The sequence below is a fragment of the Dreissena polymorpha genome, chromosome 1, assembly GCF_020536995.1.
Source record: "Dreissena polymorpha isolate Duluth1 chromosome 1, UMN_Dpol_1.0, whole genome shotgun sequence".
Lineage (NCBI taxonomy): Eukaryota > Metazoa > Mollusca > Bivalvia > Myida > Dreissenidae > Dreissena > Dreissena polymorpha.
Window position 1 is genome coordinate 16,288,262 of NC_068355.1, and position 22,486 is coordinate 16,310,747.

General features: G+C 33.7%; 1 protein-coding gene across 2 annotated transcripts in view; it reads right to left on the bottom strand.

The window, feature by feature from the left end:
- Positions 1 to 21,688, bottom strand: part of LOC127872297 (transcription factor ETV6-like) — a 49,152-nt gene extending 27,464 nt beyond the window's left edge. For both annotated transcript variants that reach the window (XM_052415637.1, XM_052415630.1), the window contains exons 1-2: positions 21,492 to 21,688; positions 7,137 to 7,197 (exon numbers count right to left, since the gene is read on the bottom strand). The gene's annotated coding sequence lies outside the window, so the exon portion shown is untranslated. The remainder of the gene's footprint in view (positions 1 to 7,136; positions 7,198 to 21,491) is intronic.
- Positions 21,689 to 22,486: the final 798 nt, after the last annotated feature.

A 22,486-nucleotide genomic window follows, 5' to 3' on the forward strand; every position in this document is an offset into this window, starting at 1 on the left:
AATGCCATACTGTATTATTTACACACATAATTCTGTTCGGTGCAGTAAGTAAATAAGTGCACTTGTCTACCAATGTTATTTTCATTAAAACTGCTTTGCCTTGTGCAAGAAAGTCACAAGTGCACTTGTTCACTTATTGCACCAAAATAGTATTGATTTCCAGCAAAGTTATTTGGTGTAATATAGTAATATTAGTGTAATATATCAAGGCTAAATGATGACATCATAGCTAGAGCTTATGCATAGAATCCCAGTTCAAAGAACATTAACACATAGAGAAATGTTGGAAAATTAAAACGAAGCAATTGAACCATAAACTTTATTAAATCAACTTGAACACCAAACTGTACATAAAATAACAACGGGGTCACCTAGAAATATCTAAGTTTCATAATATTTGCATAATCATTGACACACTGATATTCCAATGTCAGTTACGTTATATTCATTTTTAAACATCAATACATTAAAAAAACTTCAATTATAATTTATCATTATATGTGGTAATGTGTGCTAAACAGATCTCTGACTGTTATTTCGTTTTTTGATAATCATTTGAATTTTTGTCATCATTTTTCTAAAATTACTTTACAAAATCATCAATTGTTTTAAAAAGGTGTGTTCGTTAAATCATGCTGATCATTTAAAGCATAATATATAAATGACATTTAAACAACGTTGGTTTAAAAATCTAATTCAAACATACATTTTTACGAAAACATCATTAATATTTTCTTACAAGGAAAAAATAATATCTCAGCCAAAATAAAGTACGTTAACACCCTTTGTATTTTTAACGTTCCTGACCATCAAACGCACATACGTACAATTCAAAGAATCTTTATAAGCATGCCTAATTTGTTTCATTGATACACATTTTTTATACGAAAATGATAAAAAATCTCAAGGCTGAAGTCTATTTCGTTCCTGTAGACAACATGCAATTACAACTAAGTCAAATACGTTTACATGTTCAAATAACAAAGATTATGATTAAAACGTTCACATTTAATAAACACAACCATTTATGAGTTCTTAAGTAGTATATATACGTACTTCTTAGAACTATTTTCGAGTCCATGAACCTGACGCTTTTTGTCAAAACAATCAATTATCACAAAACAAACTACATAAACTGGTGTAAAAAACGTGCAATCAGCATCTTCAAGTTTAAACTGCCTTTTGCATTTGCTACAAGCAATTGGCTAATGAAAGTGGTGTCAACAAACTTTTAATCGGCATCTTCGAGTTTAAACTTCCTTTTGCTTTTGCTGCAAGCAGTTGGCTCTTGGATTTCACGTTCAAACTGTTCGAATTCAACGTCTTGTTCGTCATCTCTTAACGGCCACTTAAACAGTTTCAAATCTCCTTTCCCTGAGTTTCCTTCATGAATACAACTGTCGCCTCCTGTTTATCATCATCAACCTTGAGAAGTTTTCCTGGGTAGACGATATCATCCAAATTTTCAAGATATTATGCGTCTTACAGTGCTCCAGCTAGGATTTGAAAAGGGCAGGGTGGAGGGGGCTTTTAGTCAAAAGGGCACTGTCAACGCGCAGTATTTTTTTTAAAAGGGCACTTTCAAGCGCGCTAGCGTTTCTGGAATGCTTCCTGTTGCTGCAGCATGTTCATTTATATGTTATTAATAATTGTTAGAATATATTATTCCCATTATTATTAAAACCATTCAAATATAATGTCTACAATGAGGTATAAATTAATAACAATGTTGTCAGAGATATATTAATTATCATAATTAAATGTAAAAATAAATTACAAAAAATAAAAAATGTAAAGGGCAAGGGGAGGGGGGGCCCTAGGAAGGGCAGGGCGAAGTTCGGAGGGGCAGGACGGGGCGCCCTTCAATTAAGGCCTAGCTTGAGCACTGAGTCTTTGACTGGTTTGATCGATGGGGATTCATTTTCATCTGAGACTTTGGGCAACACATTTTCATCTGCGATTTGTGAAAAGCCATTTCCGTCTGCGCACATTTCAGGAATGTTTAGCTTCTGTACTATGTTTCTGTTTTCAACGACATTTCCTTCATGATCTATCAACTTCCGTTTTAGTGAACATTCCCGTGTGCTGGCTTCGTTACTTACATTGTTTTTTTTCAAGTAAAGTGTCTATTTTCCAGTGTCCACAGTATTCGCCTTTTAAAGGGGCCTTTTCACAGATTTTGGCATGTTTTGAAGTTTGTAATTAAATGCTTTATATTGATAAATGTAAACATTAAATTTTAAAAGCCCCAGTAAAAAATCAAAAATAAAATTTAAAAAAGGAAAAAAAAAGTAGCCCTCAGCAGGGCTCGAACCAGTGACCCCCGGAATCCTGAAGTAAAAACGCATTAGCCAACTGAGCCATCCTGCCAAGTATACATAGCATGCGTATTTTATACGTTATATAAGCAATCTTCGTAGTTTCACAAATTTAAACGACAACAACAGAACTCTCCAAATTATTCGTTTCGTTTCGCGTTGCAACGCTTTATAATTTTCAGGGTTTTAAATCGTATAAAGATGCATATAATGGATATTATAGAGCATGGTAAATGTTCAGTTTTATTGTTTCCTCACAAATATCATAACTAAAACGAAAATTTGCGAATCTGAAACACCTTTTTTTAATTTTGTCAATTTACCAAACCGTGAAAAGATCCCTTTAAAGTTAAACAGGCTTCACAGTAACACGAGACCTCGTCGGTATATAACTGATTGTGTGCAGCAAATAACGCATGCAACTGTATGGTTTCCGAAACAGAATTCGGGTTTTTCATCTCGAGTTCTTTGGCTGTTGTTTCATACTCATTTCCATTATAGAACACATGCTCGATGCTTTCATGTCAGGGACTAGTTTTTTCAAAATCGTGACCAACACTGTATAATTATGGCCTGTGACATAAGAAACAAAAATCAAATTCTTGTGTTTCAGCTCTTCTTCTTCTTTATAGTAAGCAACTACCGGGTGCAGTGTAACTCCTGTGCTGTTCCAATAAGCGCTTTGAACTTTGTCGGCGTTGCTGCATGTGAATTTTTCTGCAAAATCCATATGGATCAATATTTCATTTCTTGGTAAGTGGGCTTTTAGAGTTCTTATGGCAGTATATTGCGTCTTCACTCTAGAAACATGCTGTAAGAAATCTCGGAACTGCAGTTGTGAATGATTGTACACTTCTTTCGTGTTCTTGGATTTAACAATTTTCGTTTTCTTTCCTCCCCTCTACTTCTACGCGTTTCAAATCCTCAAACTCGACTTCTGTGTCGTCCTGTATTTTATTGGTTAGCATATCGGTCATGTCCTGTTCAGATACTATCTTGCTAACCGTTTTTGGGTTTGGTGAAAAATCAATTCTTCAGATCGAATGCAGACCATTCCTTAGGCTAAATATACTAGTAACAGTCTAGTGATGCATTCTACAAAGATTTGCACTGTGAGTGATAACCAAATTGTTACTATTGTTTTTACTCTCAGCTACAATAATGATCAAATTTATGCTGGAAATTTTTCGGCGTAGCTGTTTAACGTCACTTTTGACCTTACTTGACCTGTGTAAGTGTCCAATGAAATTCAAACACAATTTCCCGCGGCTAGACACTAATGAATACACTTCATTTATTCAATTGGCTGATTTGAGTATACCACCAGAACATTGGAAACATGACCGCGTCTTTGTAACACTGTTTTACTGCATGAAACAATTGTATCTCTAATGAAAAGGCTTAATAGATAGAACAGTTTTACACTCAACTCTCGACATCAATACAGTTTGTGCGTGCACCTTTTATTTTCAGAGGATTGCCAGCGCAAGAGCGTTTGTGCTTCAAGGCTATGTTCTCATATTTAGTACAGACTTCCATATTCCTGTCAACATGTTAACATGTAAAAGTATAAAGAGCAGTGGAAGCGTGGCCTCACTAATGCATTGCATTTCAACCCGCGAGGTATCAGGGTCAGTTCGCGGCCAGTGTGTGTGAATGTCAGAGTTTATTTACAGGTCATCGATCGCTGCGTCTTCACGACTACCTTATGTGCTGACCTGAGTTCGCGGCCAGTAAAATAATCGTTATATAATATAGACGCTATCGCGTGAACTAGGTGAACTGGAATTTTCTTTAGACCAGAAATATGTTCAATGAAGATATTCAGCGATATAATTATGGTTTGTCAATAATAGATTCTTAATGAGTTTTCAACAATACCATGATAAATATTATTTTTGATTAATTTAACAAGAATTATTCCACCATATTGACTAATGTATTGAGCATGAGCGCGATGATTCTCGATACTGTTAATAATCGAATCAAATAGCAATGCCAGACAAACCACTAAAACAGGTTTGTTCGAAGAACGCGCGTATAAATATTTAAAATGTACGGATACTAAGCGTGTGGCCGGTTGACTCATATGTTTTAATTTCACTTCCATTCTTCTTTTGGTTTTCTGTTTTGTATCTATAGGTTTATGTCCAGCAATATGTAATAATGTAAAATAAGCCGCTAAAACTCCGCATAACATCCCGTACTACGTGTGATGCAGCTAAGAACTGCACAGAAAAAAACATTCGCTATCCTTTATCTCATTCATTGAACTCTTAACCTTTCACAAACTCAAACCACATTCAACGCCGTACATCTTTTTGAAAGATATTTCTTGTTTTTTTGTAGTGTTTTGTAAGATATCATGGTATTTTGCAACAAAATTTAAGAAGAAAACTTGAACTTTTATCTACTTAAAGTTAAAAAGTGCAACAAAATTCTCCAGTTTTATTAAAAGTGTATGTGGGCTTATCAGTAGCCTTTTTATATATCAATACTTATATACTGGGAGTATGATAGTAAAATTCAAGATGATAGTACTGTCAACTTCAGCGAAAGTGAAGCCATGAAATTGTAATGATTCATCAATATAGAAGAAAAAGCCATGTAGCAAAAGATTTGTTGTTTGTCTAATTGGTTAATTTTTTTGTCATTCAAATTTGACAAATTGTATTTAACTCACATTAAATAATATTAGCCGAAGAATACTGTATCAATGTATGGTGATGTTGTCATACTCCTCAATTGGTGCCTGTTCCAATGAAATTATATTTTCTGAAGTTTACAAATTAAATGTAGATGCATGTTGTTGCAAATATAATTATGTTAAATGAAATACCAGTGTAATAGTATTGATTAAAGTTGATTAATAAATTATCCAGAAATACATGTGTTTTTTTTTTCATTAATATGCAAGATGTTTCTTTAAAAATGAAAAATTATTCATTTCATCTTAAAAAGATTCATAATGCTATCCATGGCAGAACCCCAGTGCTCATATTTTTTCTTCCTACATCAATATTGGTGTAAACATTATTTTGTTTTCAATATCCTTAAACAGTTTATTCTTGGTTTTACAACAAAATCAGTTAATTGTTTGATTTTTAACCATAATAACTTACCTTATTCAGTTATTGCACAAAGAATGCCCAGTGCAATATAGTAATAAGTGCACTTGTTACAGTATCGCACTAAAAATATTTCAATGTCAAATGAAGTTATGTGCAAATTCATAAAATATAATATAACTTGGTAGCGATATTCTGAAATACATTTTATCTAATATATTTTTTCGTTTAAAAACTGTATAAAAATAGTGTTAAAATCAAAGCTCAATCTTTTATTAAAATCAGTTTTTTTATTCTCCTGTAAAATTTTAAAATATGGATCTATCCCTGTTTTGCACAAAGGTGACGGTATGTTAATATTTTATTTAAACGCAGTTTTCTTTCAACACATTTAAATCACACTTTCATAGCCGCGTCAATGGGTATTATGCGTTTCGGCCAGCGTTTCTTAAACCCAACATATGCATTTGCTCAGTCAGGTCAGAGGCGATGCTGTTCGCTACAAAATCACTCAATATGTTATGGTCTCATTATGTATCTCCTGACAAGACTTAGAGATGCGCCGGCTGAGTGGGCTATCTATATGATGGGCGCATATGGAATAAGACCCACTTTTGCATGACGAGGGTCATTTAAAATCTCATTGCGAATTTTAAATGGCACATTTTAGCACAATGCTTTTCGATAAAAAAATTGAATTCAAAATAGCAAACTTGTAAATAAGGGCAGCCTATCCAGGCGTTCAGGAACAATTTCCAGACGTGCTGAAGGAGTGCGGCAAACATTTTGGTTGGATAATTAAACGATTTTCCTCTTATCGTCACACTATACCATGTTGGTAATGATTGTTTTCTCATCTTGAAAGCAAAACTGAAATTCTGCGAGATGGATTTTAACCCGTCATTGTAACTGGGCCACAATTTGTGTCGTTTGAACATCCAGAGAGTAGTCCGGAATTCCTTACACTGAACAGTGCTACATCCTTTGCGCTGAGCACAGGCACAGTGATGTAGCCGAAGTTCAGAGGTTTTATCTTGAATCAGCCTATGAATATTCGAAAATATTCATGCGTGTCTGCTGGCGTTATGTATAAGTTATCTAACAATTTAGAATAGACAGAAGATACTATTTTAGCGTTAAAATGAATCAACAGGCAAAATGAAATAAAGGCCATGCTTAACCCAATGCCAAATGTAAACCCAACTCATATAACAATAAAACCCCATCGATATACATATCCATTTTTTGTTTTTCTAATGAATTGAAAGCGGATAGTGCTTGCGTTGCTTCGCGCGCTGCGCACCACTAAGGACTTTGTATACCATGACGTTAACGCTTATATATGCTAGAAATTGTAAACAATAACCTCATTTTTGAAGTCCCTGTTAAAAGTTAGGGTTAAAAACATCGTTTTATATTTAAGTTATTAACTTTAAACGATTTCCGAACAAACCTTTTTTGATATTAACTTCTTTTTATGACTACAATGCTATTTTAATTAAAACGAGATTTCAAATGACTAAAAAGTCACATATGTTTGGTTCATTTTTAATTTTAAATAAAGTGCCTTCAAATCATAAAATAAAAATATGAAACATTTCAGATTTATGTAATTTTTGAGCACACTGATATTTAACTTGATCGTTTCACTAAAAGAGTTATTTATGTAACACATTTCGGTTGTGTGCGGAAAAAAGGATCTAGAAAGAAACTAATTACACTTGTTGTTTTATTGATAAAAGTTACATACCGACAGGTTTTCTGGCAGGCCATTCTGTAACAAGCACGTATGGACTTGTATGTAGTAGTATCTGCAACGGAAGGACAGAAAATTAAATATCATATCACAGGGTGCCATTTTACTAAATTGTCAGTTATTTACTACCAATATATATATGTTCCCCGTTCAATTCAGTTTATTTACCTCGCGAATAGGCGAGTGGGTCGAGGGCATCACACTCCACACCGTACATAGTTTATAATCAATATATGCAAATTACAACACAACATATTCATTTTACCATCAAACGCTTTTACATGGAAATATAAATCAACAATTGCTAAAGAAATATTTGACCATACATGGCTTCTTCTGTCTTTTTTCACAACTACTGAAGAAGTGGTGGCAATATAAACTGCATTTGTAAAAGGAATATTTCACAAAACATGACTTCTTTTCACATTTACTGAACAAGTCTTGACAAAAGATCCAATTTTCTACTTTGCCGCAATAGTTCTGCTATAAATTTTATTGACAAGCTTACATTCCAAAAATAAATGTTGACTACATTCAGTTTGACAAAAATGCAGTGGGCTGAGGTTGCATAGCCAATTTTAAATAAGAAGGAATTTGTACCTATGATTATATGTATGATTCTGTATTGACACAACTGCATATTCGTATACCGTGTGATATTAAAGGCATTCCGAAGCCATTCTTTTGTGTCAATGTTGTTAAAAAAAATTGACTATTTATTTATGCACACTGGCGTACGCTCACTTTTGGTAACTATTTCGAACATAGGATGTAAACCCTTTGTGTAAGCTTTGTGTAAGATGGGTCTTAGGCTAGTGGGAATAAAAGGCTTCAAAAAATAGTGTCATAGGAGCTTCTACGTTTCATGTATCTTTAAATTGCGTTAATATTTCCTATGAAATAAAGGGAATTAAGATTGAAGTTAAAAACTTTGCAAATATCATCATAAGTGTAAAAAGTTAAAAGTTCAGCGTTGTGCATAAAGTCAATAACAAAATGAACGAATTTTTCGAACCATTTAAAAAATACATTTTTGTTACTACTAATTATGTGTGGGTTATAGAATATTGGATTTTGAAGCAAAATCTGGGCTTTAAATGGATCTTTTTTTACTGAGTTCAACAAACGAGTTCCATGTATCTTTTCAGAAATCATTTTGTATCTGTTAATTAAGTTTTCAGGATTAAGACTCCCACAGTTGTATAATGTTTGAACAGCGATCATTGTATTCACAATACTGACAAACACAAATACTGACTGAATACTGACAAAAGAACAAAAATCGATAATTTTTAAAGCCGCCTTCTGTATATTCTGTTAGTAAAATAGTTCAGTTAATTTGTGGTTTACCATCCCACACAAAATTTAAAAATAGTTCATTGACCTCTGTCCATGGATTAGGTGATGGATTTGGAAAGGAAACAAAAAGATGATTAAGAACCGGTATTGCTAATGTTTTAATACTTTGAATTCTCCCTGGCTTGACCGATTTTTTAATATGGCTTTCATTTTACCTACTTTGTCAACATAATTTAGTTTTATAATTTTGCTGATGTCAATGTGAAACTTTAGGCCTAGCATGTCAAATTTTTGTTGATTTCAATCTAATTTCCATCGTGTGTTAATACTTTTGGAGATAGATTTATTTTTCCTATCCAGACTACTTTTATTTTGTCAAAAGTATTGTTAAAAGTAACGCTCAAAATCAACGAAAATTTCGTTAAGTATTTCGTAAAATAAAGTTAACACCTTAACAATCAGTGTTCCTTATAGCAATAGCCAAAATTTCAACGCTAGATGTGGTATGATTACATAGGTTTTTGTAGATACAAAATGCTCGTTTTTATTTATTTGTGGCCACAATTAATTCCCGCGAATATATCTATTCATACGACACACGAACACCATTTTAGTGTTCATGTGTCGTATGAATAGATATGCAAAACAATAATAAAAACGAGCATTTTGTATCTCCAAACATCTTTTTTACCAGACCACATCTGACGTTGAAATTTTCGGCAATAGCCGTAAGGAACAATGATTTTTAATTGTTTAAGTTTATTTTACGAACAATTGTACGAAATTTTCTTTGATTTTGAATAGTAATGTTACTTTAACCCTGAGTAGTGTGTCGAGTGCGACAATACATCTAAGGTTTCATTCTGCATAGCCATCCAGACGTATAGAAGTGTCGTCGGCAAATTGTGACAATTTGTTTTCTAAGTCATTGATTTGTATTCCCTTTATTTTAGGATTTGACCATAATGTAATAGATAATATTTCATCGAACAGTATGGCAACTGTGCGGATCCCCTTGTCTGCACACCTGTTGTACAAGAAAAAAAATCTCATAAAACACTAATTGCGTTACCGCCGATACTCCGTCTATATACAGTACATTTAACCATTTTAATATGTCAGGACCAAAATTAAAACATGATAGAGTCCGTTTTACAAAAGCCCATGACAAAGTATCAAAAGCCTTTTCAAAATCTATTAGCAGCAGCAAACTAGGGATATCAATTTCATCGGACGGAAGTAATTTATTACATCGTAAATGAGTCTGGTGTTCTCTCCTATGAACCTTCCCTTGATTAATCCTGTTTGTTCATTATTTAAGTGTTTATTAGTATTTCCATAAAATACTTCAACCAATTCGCAATGTATCCCGAACCAAATGTGTACATGCTATTTAATAATGTTATTGGACGCCTATTTTGCAAATATTGTCTAGGCTTATCCCCTTTTGGAATGCATGTAATTATACCTTTGGTTTGGGTAACAGACACATTTCCACTCACAAAAGCATGATTTAGAGCTCTGTCGTCAAATGTGCCGGCGAAAATGCCTTAAAAAATCAATTGTAAAACCGAATGAAACTGTGCTTTTATTATTTGTTGTTGTTTTTTCAACAGTGGAAGCCTCTACTTATGTAATTGGCCCTTCTATAATATGCGCTTAAGCACTTGAAAGTTTGTGTATTTCTTTGTCATTAACGTAACAACCGGGTATTTAAATCTTCATTATAGACGTTTTCATTTTGAAACTGGTATATTTTTTTTGTATAGAATAAGGCACTTTCTTTAAAGTATCAGATTATTTATCTTATACTGAACCATTTTCATAAATTAAATGTGTCGTTGTTTTTGTCGTTAAGTTGTATTTTTAAAATCAACAAGAGCTTGTCACAGTAGTGCCAAATCCCCGCCGAAATGTGTTTGTTTGTATGAGAACATTTGTTTTAGAGAGTAGAATAATATTTGTAAAACATGGCACCTGTGTCATCTATTTATATTTCAAGGATCAATGAGTTATATAGTGTTGGAGTTATGCTGTAGAGAATAAAATTTATGGAAATGGAAAAAGGGAGGTAATAAAAAAATATAGAGTTATGGTTCATGTTCACTGCACTTCTCCTAGTTGCCATCTGTTTATATTTCTAGTTTCAAGTAAATCCCTTCAGAAGATTTAGAGTTATGCTCCGGATAAAACATTACGTTGAAATTAAATAAGGGAGATAATTCAAAAGCTAAGGTAGATAGAGTTATGGTTCTTAGTCACTGCACTTCTCCTACTCGCAATCTGTTTATATTTAAAGTTTTAAGTAAATCCCTGTGGTTGATTTAGAGTTATGCTCCGGACAAAAATTTACTTTGAAATTAAATAAAGGGAGATAATTCAAAAACTAAGGTAGATAGAGTTATGGTTCTTAGTCACTGCACTTCTCCTACTTGACATCTGTTTATATTTCAAGTTTCAAGTTAATCCCTTTAGTAGATTAAGAGTTATGCTGCGGACAAAAAATTAGTTTGAAATTATATAAAAGGAGAGATAATTCAAAAACTAAGGTAGATATAGTTATGATTCTTGGCCACTGCACTTCTCCTAGTTGCCATCTGTTTATATTTCAAGTTTCAAGTAAATCCCTTCAGTAGATTTAGAATTATGACAAAGTTTCGGACGGACGGACGGACAGACGGACGGAGACTATTACTATATCTCCTCCGAATTTATTTCGGCGGGGATAAAAAAAAATGTGTGAAGGGTTTTTCATCAGTTTTAATCAGTTCAGCTCTTGACCTTAACGAATCCCTTTATTTTTTTCGTCATAAATGTTTTTTTTTATTCTACTTTTAAAATATTTACGTTTTGAATATTTTGATCTTTGAGATTTTCTTCCAGTTTTTCGATTTCAAGTTAAAGCTGTTGTTAACGATTATATAGAGAGAGCGTTTTCTACATTTATGTTTAAATCCCCAGTAAAAATACTTTAACCGATTCCAAAAAGTATGATATTTCATTTTCTAGTAATTCGAAAATGTCAATATAAAATGTATTATACGCATATTTATTTATTTCATCTCATAATTAGGCTGCACATTAATAAATATTTCCATCTATGTTAAAACTCGTGCTCAAATTTTAACCAAATAATATCATTAAAATGTTTACGTACAATAGTTATTCCATCCTTTAAATGTTCCCTTAAATAAACAGCATCTCAAACGCTAGATTAACTTTTTTTACATTGTGTACGTTTACGCCTAGTATAATCGAAGTGTACTTTATATTTTGCCCTAGAGAAATCACACATTAGCACCTGTTATGCAATTGCACAATTAATAATTACCAATTATTATTTCAACAATTTCAAAGTGTTGCCTTTTTGTATGTTAATCTTTAAGATGTCCGAAAGAAACTATTTCTCTTAAATGTTATACGTTTTGTGAACTTGGGCGTTAACGAAAAACCTGGCACACATGATGAGTGTCTTTTGAATTCACTGGAATCAGATTCGGATTTGGCAAGCAAAAACCAGCAACACACAAAAAAACAACGTTTCATCATTCCACGAACTGCATTCTTCAACTACAGAGTCTTTATTCAACGTTGATCATTGCGGAACACTTCCTCATTAGAAGATAAACGAAAGCGTTCATTTTATCCTCATATCGGAAGTAACATTTGGCTACCGTAAATCATTGTTGATTTAAGACTCACCCATTTTATCAAACCTACCGTTGTTGTTGTTGTTTTTCGTAAAAACAGCAATGTTTGCTAATGCGAACTGTCGTTTTTACTAAGAAGTATATTAACAGATTCAAAGTGTTCCTGGCGTGGGTCTTTATTTACGTTATAACCAAACGATTGAAAAAAAGCTGTTAATTTTGTCACTCTATATTTGATACACACATCGTGTGGTTATATTTTTATTGTTTGGTTGTTTATAATAATCTGTATCGGAAATTTTCGTTCTGCGTCAACAAAGACTTCCGTGGTTTAACAAGAATCTGTCCTGATAATACTTTTGGAGTTTTCGTTTTCTTTAATTGTTAACACAAGATAACAGTTTTGTGTGGATGCGATTTCAAGTCTTGTTTGATAGCTTTAAGAATAAAAAGAGACAATTACACGAAATGATGTTAACTTAAAGGAAAACTTCGAAAAGTGCTTACACGGCATTGATTGTATTTGTATCGAGTATGCAAGTGTTTATTGAAGAGCACTATGTAACATACACTAGAAGTCAGCTGAATCTCAATGCAAAGTATTTTTCTTACAGTTATGTTACGAATATGTTTACATAAAGAAATATGATCGATATCTGCACATAGAATCCAACAAGTAAAATTAAGTATAAGCACACACAATAGGGTCGGTCGGGTGAGTGGAAAAAAGCGTTTGCTGGTAGCTCGACGTAAACGTTTGCCAAGTGCCTTTACGATGATTTGCGAGTGAACCCCTCCCAAGTGTTTATACGATGATTTTCTAGTGAACCCGTGTCAATTGTTTATCCAATTATTTGCTAGTGAAGCCTTGCTAAGTGTTGACACGATGATTTGCTAGTGAACCCTTGTCAAGTGTCTATCCAATTATTTGCTAGTGAACTCTTGCCAAGTGTCTATACGAGTATTTGCGAGTGAACCCTTTCCAAGTATTTATACGATGATTTGTTAGTGAACCTTTGCACACGTCTCTATACAATTATTTGTTAGTGAACCTTACCAAGTGTCTATACGATGATTTGCTAGTGAACCCTTGCCAAGTGTCTTTACATTTATTTGCTAGTGAACTCTTGTCAAGTGTCTATTCGATGATTTGCTAGTGAACCCTTGCCAAGTGATTATACGACTATTTGCTTGCGAACCCTTGCCAAGTGTCTATACGACTATTTGCTTGCGAACCTACTAAACAAGTTTGATCGACTCGCAAACAAGTTCTAATTCAAATATCTGACATTAAAGTGTAACCTTGACCTAGGGTCTTGTCAAGTGTCTATTCGATGATTTGCTAGTGAACCCTTGCCAAGTGTCTTTACATTTATTTGCTAGTGAACTCTTGTCAAGTGTCTTTACATTTATTTGCTAGTGAACTCTTGTCAAGTGTCTATACGATGATTTGCTAGTGAACCCTTGCCAAGTGTCTTTACATTTATTTGCTAGTGAACTCTTGTCAAGTGTCTATTCGATGATTTGCTAGTGAACCCTTGCCAAGTGATTATACGACTATTTGCTTGCGAACCCTTGCCAAGTGTCTATACGACTATTTGCTTGCGAACCTACTAAACAAGTTTGATCGACTCGCAAACAAGTTCTAATTCAAATATCTGACATTAAAGTGTAACCTTGACCTAGGGTCTGAATTGCCCCGTGCATACGGTCTCAAAGACGCCTTAAGCGTTTTAGAATTAACACATTTGGGGCGTGCTCTGTGAAACAGGGTTTTAATGCATGTGCGTAAATAAAGTGTCCTTTCAGATAAGCAGATCGCACAGCCAAATCAGGGACGACACTTTCCGCTTTTATGGTATTTTTCGTTTAAAGAAAGTTTCTTCTCAGCAAAATCTAGTTTAGGCACTTTACGCACATGCATTAAACCCCTCTTTTCAAGGAGCACGGCCCATTTGTCTATTCATATTTTTTTTTATCCGATACTCCAGAAAATCGTTAACTGTGTTGATGGCATTGAGTCGTAAACGCAGTTTTCAAAAAAGTAGAAAATCGTGCGTTGACTATAGCGAGAAAATCAATAAAAATGTAAAACATAAATCAAAGAATTTCAGTTCAAATGGTTTTTGACATTCTTCAAGCAGTGTACATATGCCCTAACATGCTATGTTTGGGAACTTTTAATAACAATCATTTAAGGACACGTGGTATATATAACGGGCCTGATAAAACAGGCCCGAACAGTCAATATTCGACTTTAACGTGCACAAGGCAGACAGATGAATGACTAAAGTCGTTAAGCGCCACGTGAATTTTGGAAATTATTTAAGCAGAAATCACCATCTACGAACGCGGAAAATGTCTCGATTAATGAATTTTACGAATACTTTAGCACTTTATCTTCTGACACTGAATGTCAATGCTAACAGTAATGAATATGATGAATTCCTACATAAATTCGATCGTATTGAAAATCAGACCAGCTCCTATTCCGGAACTTGATAAACCTTTTTCATTAGAAGAAATTAAAAAAGGAATCAAGCGCCTTAATTATAATAAAGGGGCCTCACATGACAATAGTATTTACGAATATTTCAAAGAAACAATCGATGTTATAGTCAGACCTTTAGAAATATTATTTAACTACATTTTAGATACTAAACTATTTCCAAAAAGTTGGTCATCCGGAGTGAATCTACCAATTTATAAGCGCGCAGATGTTTCCGACCCTAACAATGCGGAGATGTTTCGGACCCTAACAATTACAGGAGAATCACACTGATAAGCTGCTAAGCGCGCAGATGTTTCGGACCCTCACAATTACAGGTGAATCACACTGATAAGCTGCTAAGCGCGCAGATGTTTCCGACCCTAACAATTACAGGTGAATCACACTGATAAGCTGCTAAGCGCGCAGATGTTTCGGACCCTAACAATTACAGGTGAATCACACTGATAAGCTGCTAAGCGCGCAGATGTTTCCGACCCTAACAATTACAGGTGAATCACACTGATAAGCTGCTTTGCTAAACTTTTTACCAGAATAATTAATGAACGTTTAAAATCTTGGGCAGAATCATATGGTATTATAACGGATGCACAATTTGGTTTTAAACCGAATTGTAGCACAGTTGACGCAATTTTTATCTTAAATGCTTTAATCGAGAAACAGCTACAAGTAAAAAATAAGCTATTCTGTTGTTACGTCGATTACCGGAAGGCATATGACGTCATAAATAGGGGCAGCTCTGGTATAAAATGATTCGATCAGGAGTTGATGGCAAGTTAATGTCTATTATTCGTTCGATGTACAATGAGGTGAAACTCCAAGTTAAACACATGAGTTCTCTTTCTGACCTATTTAGTAGTAGTCTTATTTATAAGACGCGCAAAGAATTTAGAGATACTTTTTATATGGGCTAAATTCTTTGGATCCAAATATTACCCATAAGAAAAGTAGCTTAATATTTGACAGCGTCAAAAATTTGGACTAATTTAGTAGGTACGTCGGCTTATTGCAAGGTGAAATAACATCGCCGATCATGTTCTCACTTTTCGTGAATGATATAGAATTCAGTCTTCAAAACGGATTAAACGCTGGTATAACACTTATCAATTATCGGTTTATCTACTCCTATTTGCGGACGATGCAGTTATCTTCTCCGAAACCAAAGAACGCTTACAGGAATCTTTAAACAACCTAGAAATATATTGTAATAAGTGGAACTTAACTGTCAATATTGATAAAAACAAAGATAATGGTTTTTCGAAAGGGTGGCGTCATAAACAATAATTATAAATGGACATTCAAAGGCAATGAAATTGAAATAGTCAGTAACTTTAATTATTTAGGTATCGTCCTATCTAGTGGCGGATCATACATACCAGCCACAAATACCTTGTATGGTAAAGAGACAAGAGCAATTAATAGATTGTTCTCTATAACAAAAGATATGGAAGTCCCAATAAACATCATGTTCAAGTTATTCGATTCATATGTTGTGTCAATTTTGAATTATAATTGTGAAGTATGGGGGTTTATAACTGCCATTAATATTGAACGTGTTCTCAGAAAATTTTAAAAGATTATTAAATGTGAAGATGTCAATTAATTCATTGTCATTGTATGCGGAACTTGGTCGTTTCCCTTTAATCATTGGACGTTATTTAAGAATTGTTAAATATTTTCTAAAATTATATCAAACAAAGCAACGTAACTGTATTCTACACACTGTTACAAATATGCAAAAGTCAGAAATTGTTAAACAAAATAATACAGTAAATTGGTCAGCAAAAGTTCGCGATATACTTAACCATTCAGGATTTGGAGATGTATGGTTATTCCCTGAATCTGTTAATATCGACAAATTCATCCCTTTATTAAAATAAGATTGCGAGATCAGTATGTAGCTGAATGGAGGACTAACATTGATTCGTCACCATCTTTAAATATGCATAAAGAATTAAAACCTACATTCGAAATGTCACCGTATTTAGATCTAATTGAAAACAAAAAACATGGAAGGATTATTGCCAAAATGCGCCTCTCATCCCATAAATTGTTAATTGAAACGGGTAGACATAATACTATTGACAGTAACGAAAGAATATGCCCCATGTGTAACTGTAATGATATCGAAGATGAGTACCATTTCATACTAATATGTCCGCAATACCTAGAAGAAAGAATCAAATATATTCCAGAATTCTATTACAAGCGACCTAGTATGTTTAAATTTATTAAACTCCTAAATAGTAATAAGAAAACGACACTTAGAAAGTTAGCAATCTATTGTATAACGTGTTTCAAAAAAAGAGAAAATAATTGGTTTATTATCACATGATTTGTTAAGAAGTACTATAGCTTATACAAACAATTGAGTGTACTATGCTCGTTACATGTTGTTATTAACCATGTAGCATGTAACTTTGTTGTTGTTGTTGTTGTATTCCATGTCACATTATAACTTGTAATTAGAGCACTCTCACTCTCCAGTGATAAGTGAATTATTAATTGATGTATGTAATTTGAACATTTATATTATTTATATCCAGCACGCATGTCTGTTAAATTTTCATGTATTTGTATATGACGATAAGCTTGTTATGCTTAAGTCAAAATAAATATTCTGTTCTTTAATATTGACCTTGATGTTGCATTAGCCCTTCTGACTTGTTTCACTGTCTAATGATTTTTTTCAACGTCTATATGATCAAAACTTTTAGACCAACTGTTTGAAAATTAAGTTAATATTAAGTGTATATGAAAAACGGCATAGAAGATTGAGCCTACACATTTAAATTTAATAAGCGATTGCCATATTGACAATGATCGGGATTGAAACTGCTTTTTTATTTGGGCCATAAATTGAACGGACGCGATCATTATACCTAGCTAGCGGCCTTTGTATACGTAGCGTTGAAATTAGGGATTCTAATATACGAAAATGCATGTATCTTGTTTTGAAACGCCTTTAAAGTAATGTATATTATCATGGAAAAATAGAATCATTACTACATGTATATCTGTCAACTCTGTAATGCGTTTACCGAGAATCCATAAAATGTATAACGTATGCTAATATCGCCTCATTGGTGCAAAAAGGTACAATGTACCTTCTTATTTCAATGTCACATGGTACCTTTTTGCACCAGTGGGGCGATATGTTTCTAAATTAAGCGTTCAGCATTTAATTGATCATATTTTATGAGAATGTGCTCACATAAAATAACTTGAAGTTAGTTCATTAAACTACATTTACTTATGAAGCTTTCTAAAGAACTGTGCATTTGGAGATACCATTTTAACCAATTTATGCCTAGCGTCTAGAAAAAAGGCCTTGGCAAACATCGTAGACCCAGCTGAGACGCTGCATGATGCGGCGTCTCATCAGGGTCTGCGATATTTGCTTAAAGGAATGTCTGTAAGAACTATTCTAAATATAGAAAAAAATATACTAGACATCCCTAATTTTGGAAATAAATTGATCCAATTTTGAAGGATGGGAGAGTCCACTAGGTTAAATGGGTTAAAAAAAACAGCATCTCGCAACTCGGGCAAATCGTTGTTAAAATAAAAACTTAACAAGTTGTCTTAAATAAGGTTGAAAATCAAATTTACAACGTAATACTCAGAGGTAAACTGTGAATAAATGCTTATATATAAACCTGAAATTGAAAAGCGTAAATATTTGATACAGAATAAAGCTTTTGTATAACGCTCGATGTTGCTAAAACATGGTTGTATCATTACTTATCATTTTATTAGCTCGGCTGTTTTCGGAGAAAACTCCGAGGTATTGTCGTAGCCTCTTCGTCGTCCACCGTCCGCCGTCCGCCGTCCGGGCGTCGTGCTAAAACCTTTACATTGGCTCTAAAATTAAAGTGCTTCCACCCACAACTTTGAAACTTCATATGTGCATGCACATTGATGATTTCTACACGACACACCCATTTTTGGGTCACTAGGTCAAAGGTCAAGGTCACTGTGACCTCTAATATAAAACTTTAACTTTGCCTCTAACATCATAGTGCTTCCACCTACAACTTTGAAACTTCATATGTACATGCACCTTGGTAAGTTCTACATGCCACACCCATTTTTGGGTCACTAGGTCAAAGGTCAAGGTCACTGTGACCTCTAATATAAAACTTTAACTTTGCCTCTAACATCACAGTGCTTCCACCTACAACTTTGAAACTTCATATGTACATGCACCTTGATGAGTTCTACACGCCAATCCCATTTTTGGGTCACTAGGTCAAAGGTCAAGGTCACTGTGACCTCTAATATAAAACTTTAACTTTGCCTCTAACATCACAGTGCTTCCACCTACAACTTTGAAACTTCATATGTACATGCACCTTGATGAGTTCTACACGCCACACCCATTTTGGGGTCTCTAGGTCAAAGGTCAAGGTCACTGTGACCTTTAATATAAAGCTTCAACTTTGCCTCTAACATCACAGTGCTTCCACCTACAACTTTGAAACTTCATATGTAGATGCACCTTGGTGAGTTCTACACGCAACACCCATTTTGGGCTACTAGGTCAAAGGTCAAGGTCACTGTGACCTCTATCAAAAAAAATCTGACAAGCTTTCGCAGCCGAGCGTGGCACCCGTTATGCGGTGCTCTTGTTTAATTAAAGGACGGGTTTTCATGTAGTTTGTCGAACATATTGTAAATTGTATATTTAATTAAGGGGCATGAAAGCGTATCGATAAAATATTTCACTTGGAAATGTCTCGATAGCTGAATACATGTTGTTGTTGTTATACTTGCATATATATAATTAATGCTCATTTTCATATGTGAGAGCTACAAACTTGTATAGGCTTTATAGATGAATTAATGTTGTTGTTTTTGTATTCTTGAATACATTAAATTAATGCTCATTCTGTAGTCTTGTATATATTAAATTAATGCTCATTTTCATAAGTAAGGGCTATGAACTCGTCTAAGCTTCATTGATGAATTAATGTTGTTGTTGTTGTTGTTGTTGTATATATATCATAACATACACAAAAAAGAATTGTATTATAAGATGATGAAACTGTGCATTACGTAATTTACTTAATGTTTTAAAATAATTTATTTAAAATATTCCACGTAGATAAGATTCTAAACATTGTTATTCCACCCATATATAACATTCGTATTCACAAATGTTTATTTCTCCAAATAATTGTGAATATTCTTCAAATCGTATGTCTAGTAAGTACTTAGTAAATATAAGATGTGCAGTTGCAATATCAGATGTCATTATGTATTCCCTTTATAACCATGTTAACCAGTTCGTAACACTTTCGTCCAATCTATCTTCTACCCCTACTTATAAATTGTATAATGCATATATAATGTAGTCTATGAGCTTGTATAAGCTTTACTGCTGATTTTTTTTTTGTTGCTGTTGTTGTTCTATTGGAAATGCATCCGCTATGTTAAGCCCGTATTATAAAACGTGCATAAATAGTCGGGCGAGTCCTAACTTGAAAGACGGTTTAAAATACACGAAATTGCAGGATAGATTGGAGATTATATCTTTTAACATCAATTAACAATGCAACATGTGCAGTATCGCTAACTTTTCTTTTAAAGCATAATTCGAACATGACAAAGGAAACTTTTTGTGCAGCCACATAAAACAATTTTTTTTTAAATAAAACAAATAGAAAAAGTATATGAATAAATCTCGGATAAGATGGAAAACATGGAAAATTGCAACCTTGCAATTTCAAATACGTATTACAAATACATTAACAGCACATTTCATATACAATTGCACACCAGCATAAAAAGATAATTAGTGAAAAGTGGACTTATTATAACATTACCAAGGTAGTTAGATTCCTGTGAAATATTATCTAGAGTTTTGGAACCTCGCGACAAATTAAATGAACCGATTTCAAGAGACGTCTTCGTCATAAAAGGATAAAGAGTGAAAAGTGGACTTATTATAACATTACCAAGGTAGCTAGATTCCTGTGAAATATTATCTAGAGTTTTGGAACCTCGTGACAAATTAAATGAACCGATTTCAAGAGACGTCTTCACGATCCAAATTTTGTAGAAGATTATGATGTTGACAAATTTAATAGAACTCGCTTCGTGTGTAGAAACAGTCCTAAAGAAAAATGTCAAGGCAAAAGCATGATTCTAATGTTGTTACATTTGTGTTTTACGTATTTATCTTCGTGATGCTCGAGAGCACTGTATTGTGCATTTGTCGCACTAAGAACGACAGCTCAACACTTAAATAATTAGGGCGGTCTTTAATCGACATATTTGTGTGTGTATCAATTTTGTCGTTTAATTGTCATTCTGACTTGTCTGCGAGCCTTAAATGCGCAAAAATAATATAACGTTATGGCGATCAACATATACAAGATTATGGAATAAAATGTGCGAAGCATGATTTTAAATTATATTAACTCGCCATGATTGCTTTTTTAAGTGCATACTCCTTTAACGTATGCAACAATGATTTGGCTGACCGGTATTTTTGAGTCTGTGTTTTTTCACACACCTTTAAATATGCTTCTTTCACCGGTATATCATGCTTTATATTGAAATACCAGATAATCACGCTATATAGCGAATTACAGTATATCGACACAAGTCTTATAAATCGACATTTTCAATGATTCATAACAAGTTTACCTCGTCACATTCTATAATTACAACTGCAATTTTATAAATGAGGACTGCATTTGGGTTGCCGCCATTAATTGCTATTTTATATAATATGTGCAATAAATGCCATTTAAAATATATCAAATATATTGCTGATGACATCAATTGAGTGCTATGTATATTTCACGCAGGGTCATACTCCTGTGCATAAAATGCAAATATTTATGAACTCAATGATGCAATTAAATGAAAAAAATAACTCACAGTAGAATGTCTTTATCCATACAGTCCTATGTTTGCGAATAATAATCAAAATGCCGCTTTACGTCATAAATCCGACTATATTAATGAACAGTTCGCATTCCGTCTGCAGTCAACATTGCGCCAAATAAACACAAACATTAGACAAAACAAACACGGAAGCGAGAAAAAGTTACCAGCTATCTTGTACAAAATATACATACACTTTAGTACAAAGCGCCGGTAAAATGGGTGATACTAATCTTTAAACGTATGTTTCTTCCGTCTAGACTTTTTGGACGATATTTATATACATAAATTAAATAATTCGGTCTATTGTTACACCTTATCGGGCCACGAAGGTCATCAAACTTGTTTAAACGAAGTTGCGCGTAAAGCTACCGAATTTTACGAGTAAACCGAAGTTTATTTATTTCAGAATTTTTTTTGTCTCGATATTCTGGAGCGAATACTTCAACTAAGGACCCTTCTATTGGCGCCCGTTTCAATAAAACGTTGTGCGTGAAAACTTAAATTAAAAAGAGCAATCTTTAAGAAAAAAGTTATCAGTTTGATTGTAACATTATTCTACTACATCTGCTTGAATTCGCGTCGTGAACCCGGAAAGAGGTCGCGTGCCGGAGCCAATCAAAAGCAAGATCCTCACTACTTCCTCGTCGCTTAATCTTGTCTGACAACTTAACGCACTTTTTAAACGTGTGTAGAATCTGTCATGTTTCATATATGCGCCTAGTGTTTAAATCACCGTCGTAAAGCAAGAGAGTAGCGTGAGAGTTTATGCATGCAATTAGTTGTCATGAAAAAACAAAATATTGCAATATAACATGTAAAGCAAAAATATTTAATTTTATGTGCTTAGCACTCTTAAGGTAAACAAAAAAAGAGCAATTATCAATGTAAATTTAGACGCCGGTTAAACTTAAGTTTTTCAACGCGTAAAACTAATTAGCGTTCGATATTTTCAGAGCCTAAACGATATTCATAGATCGAGAGGAATC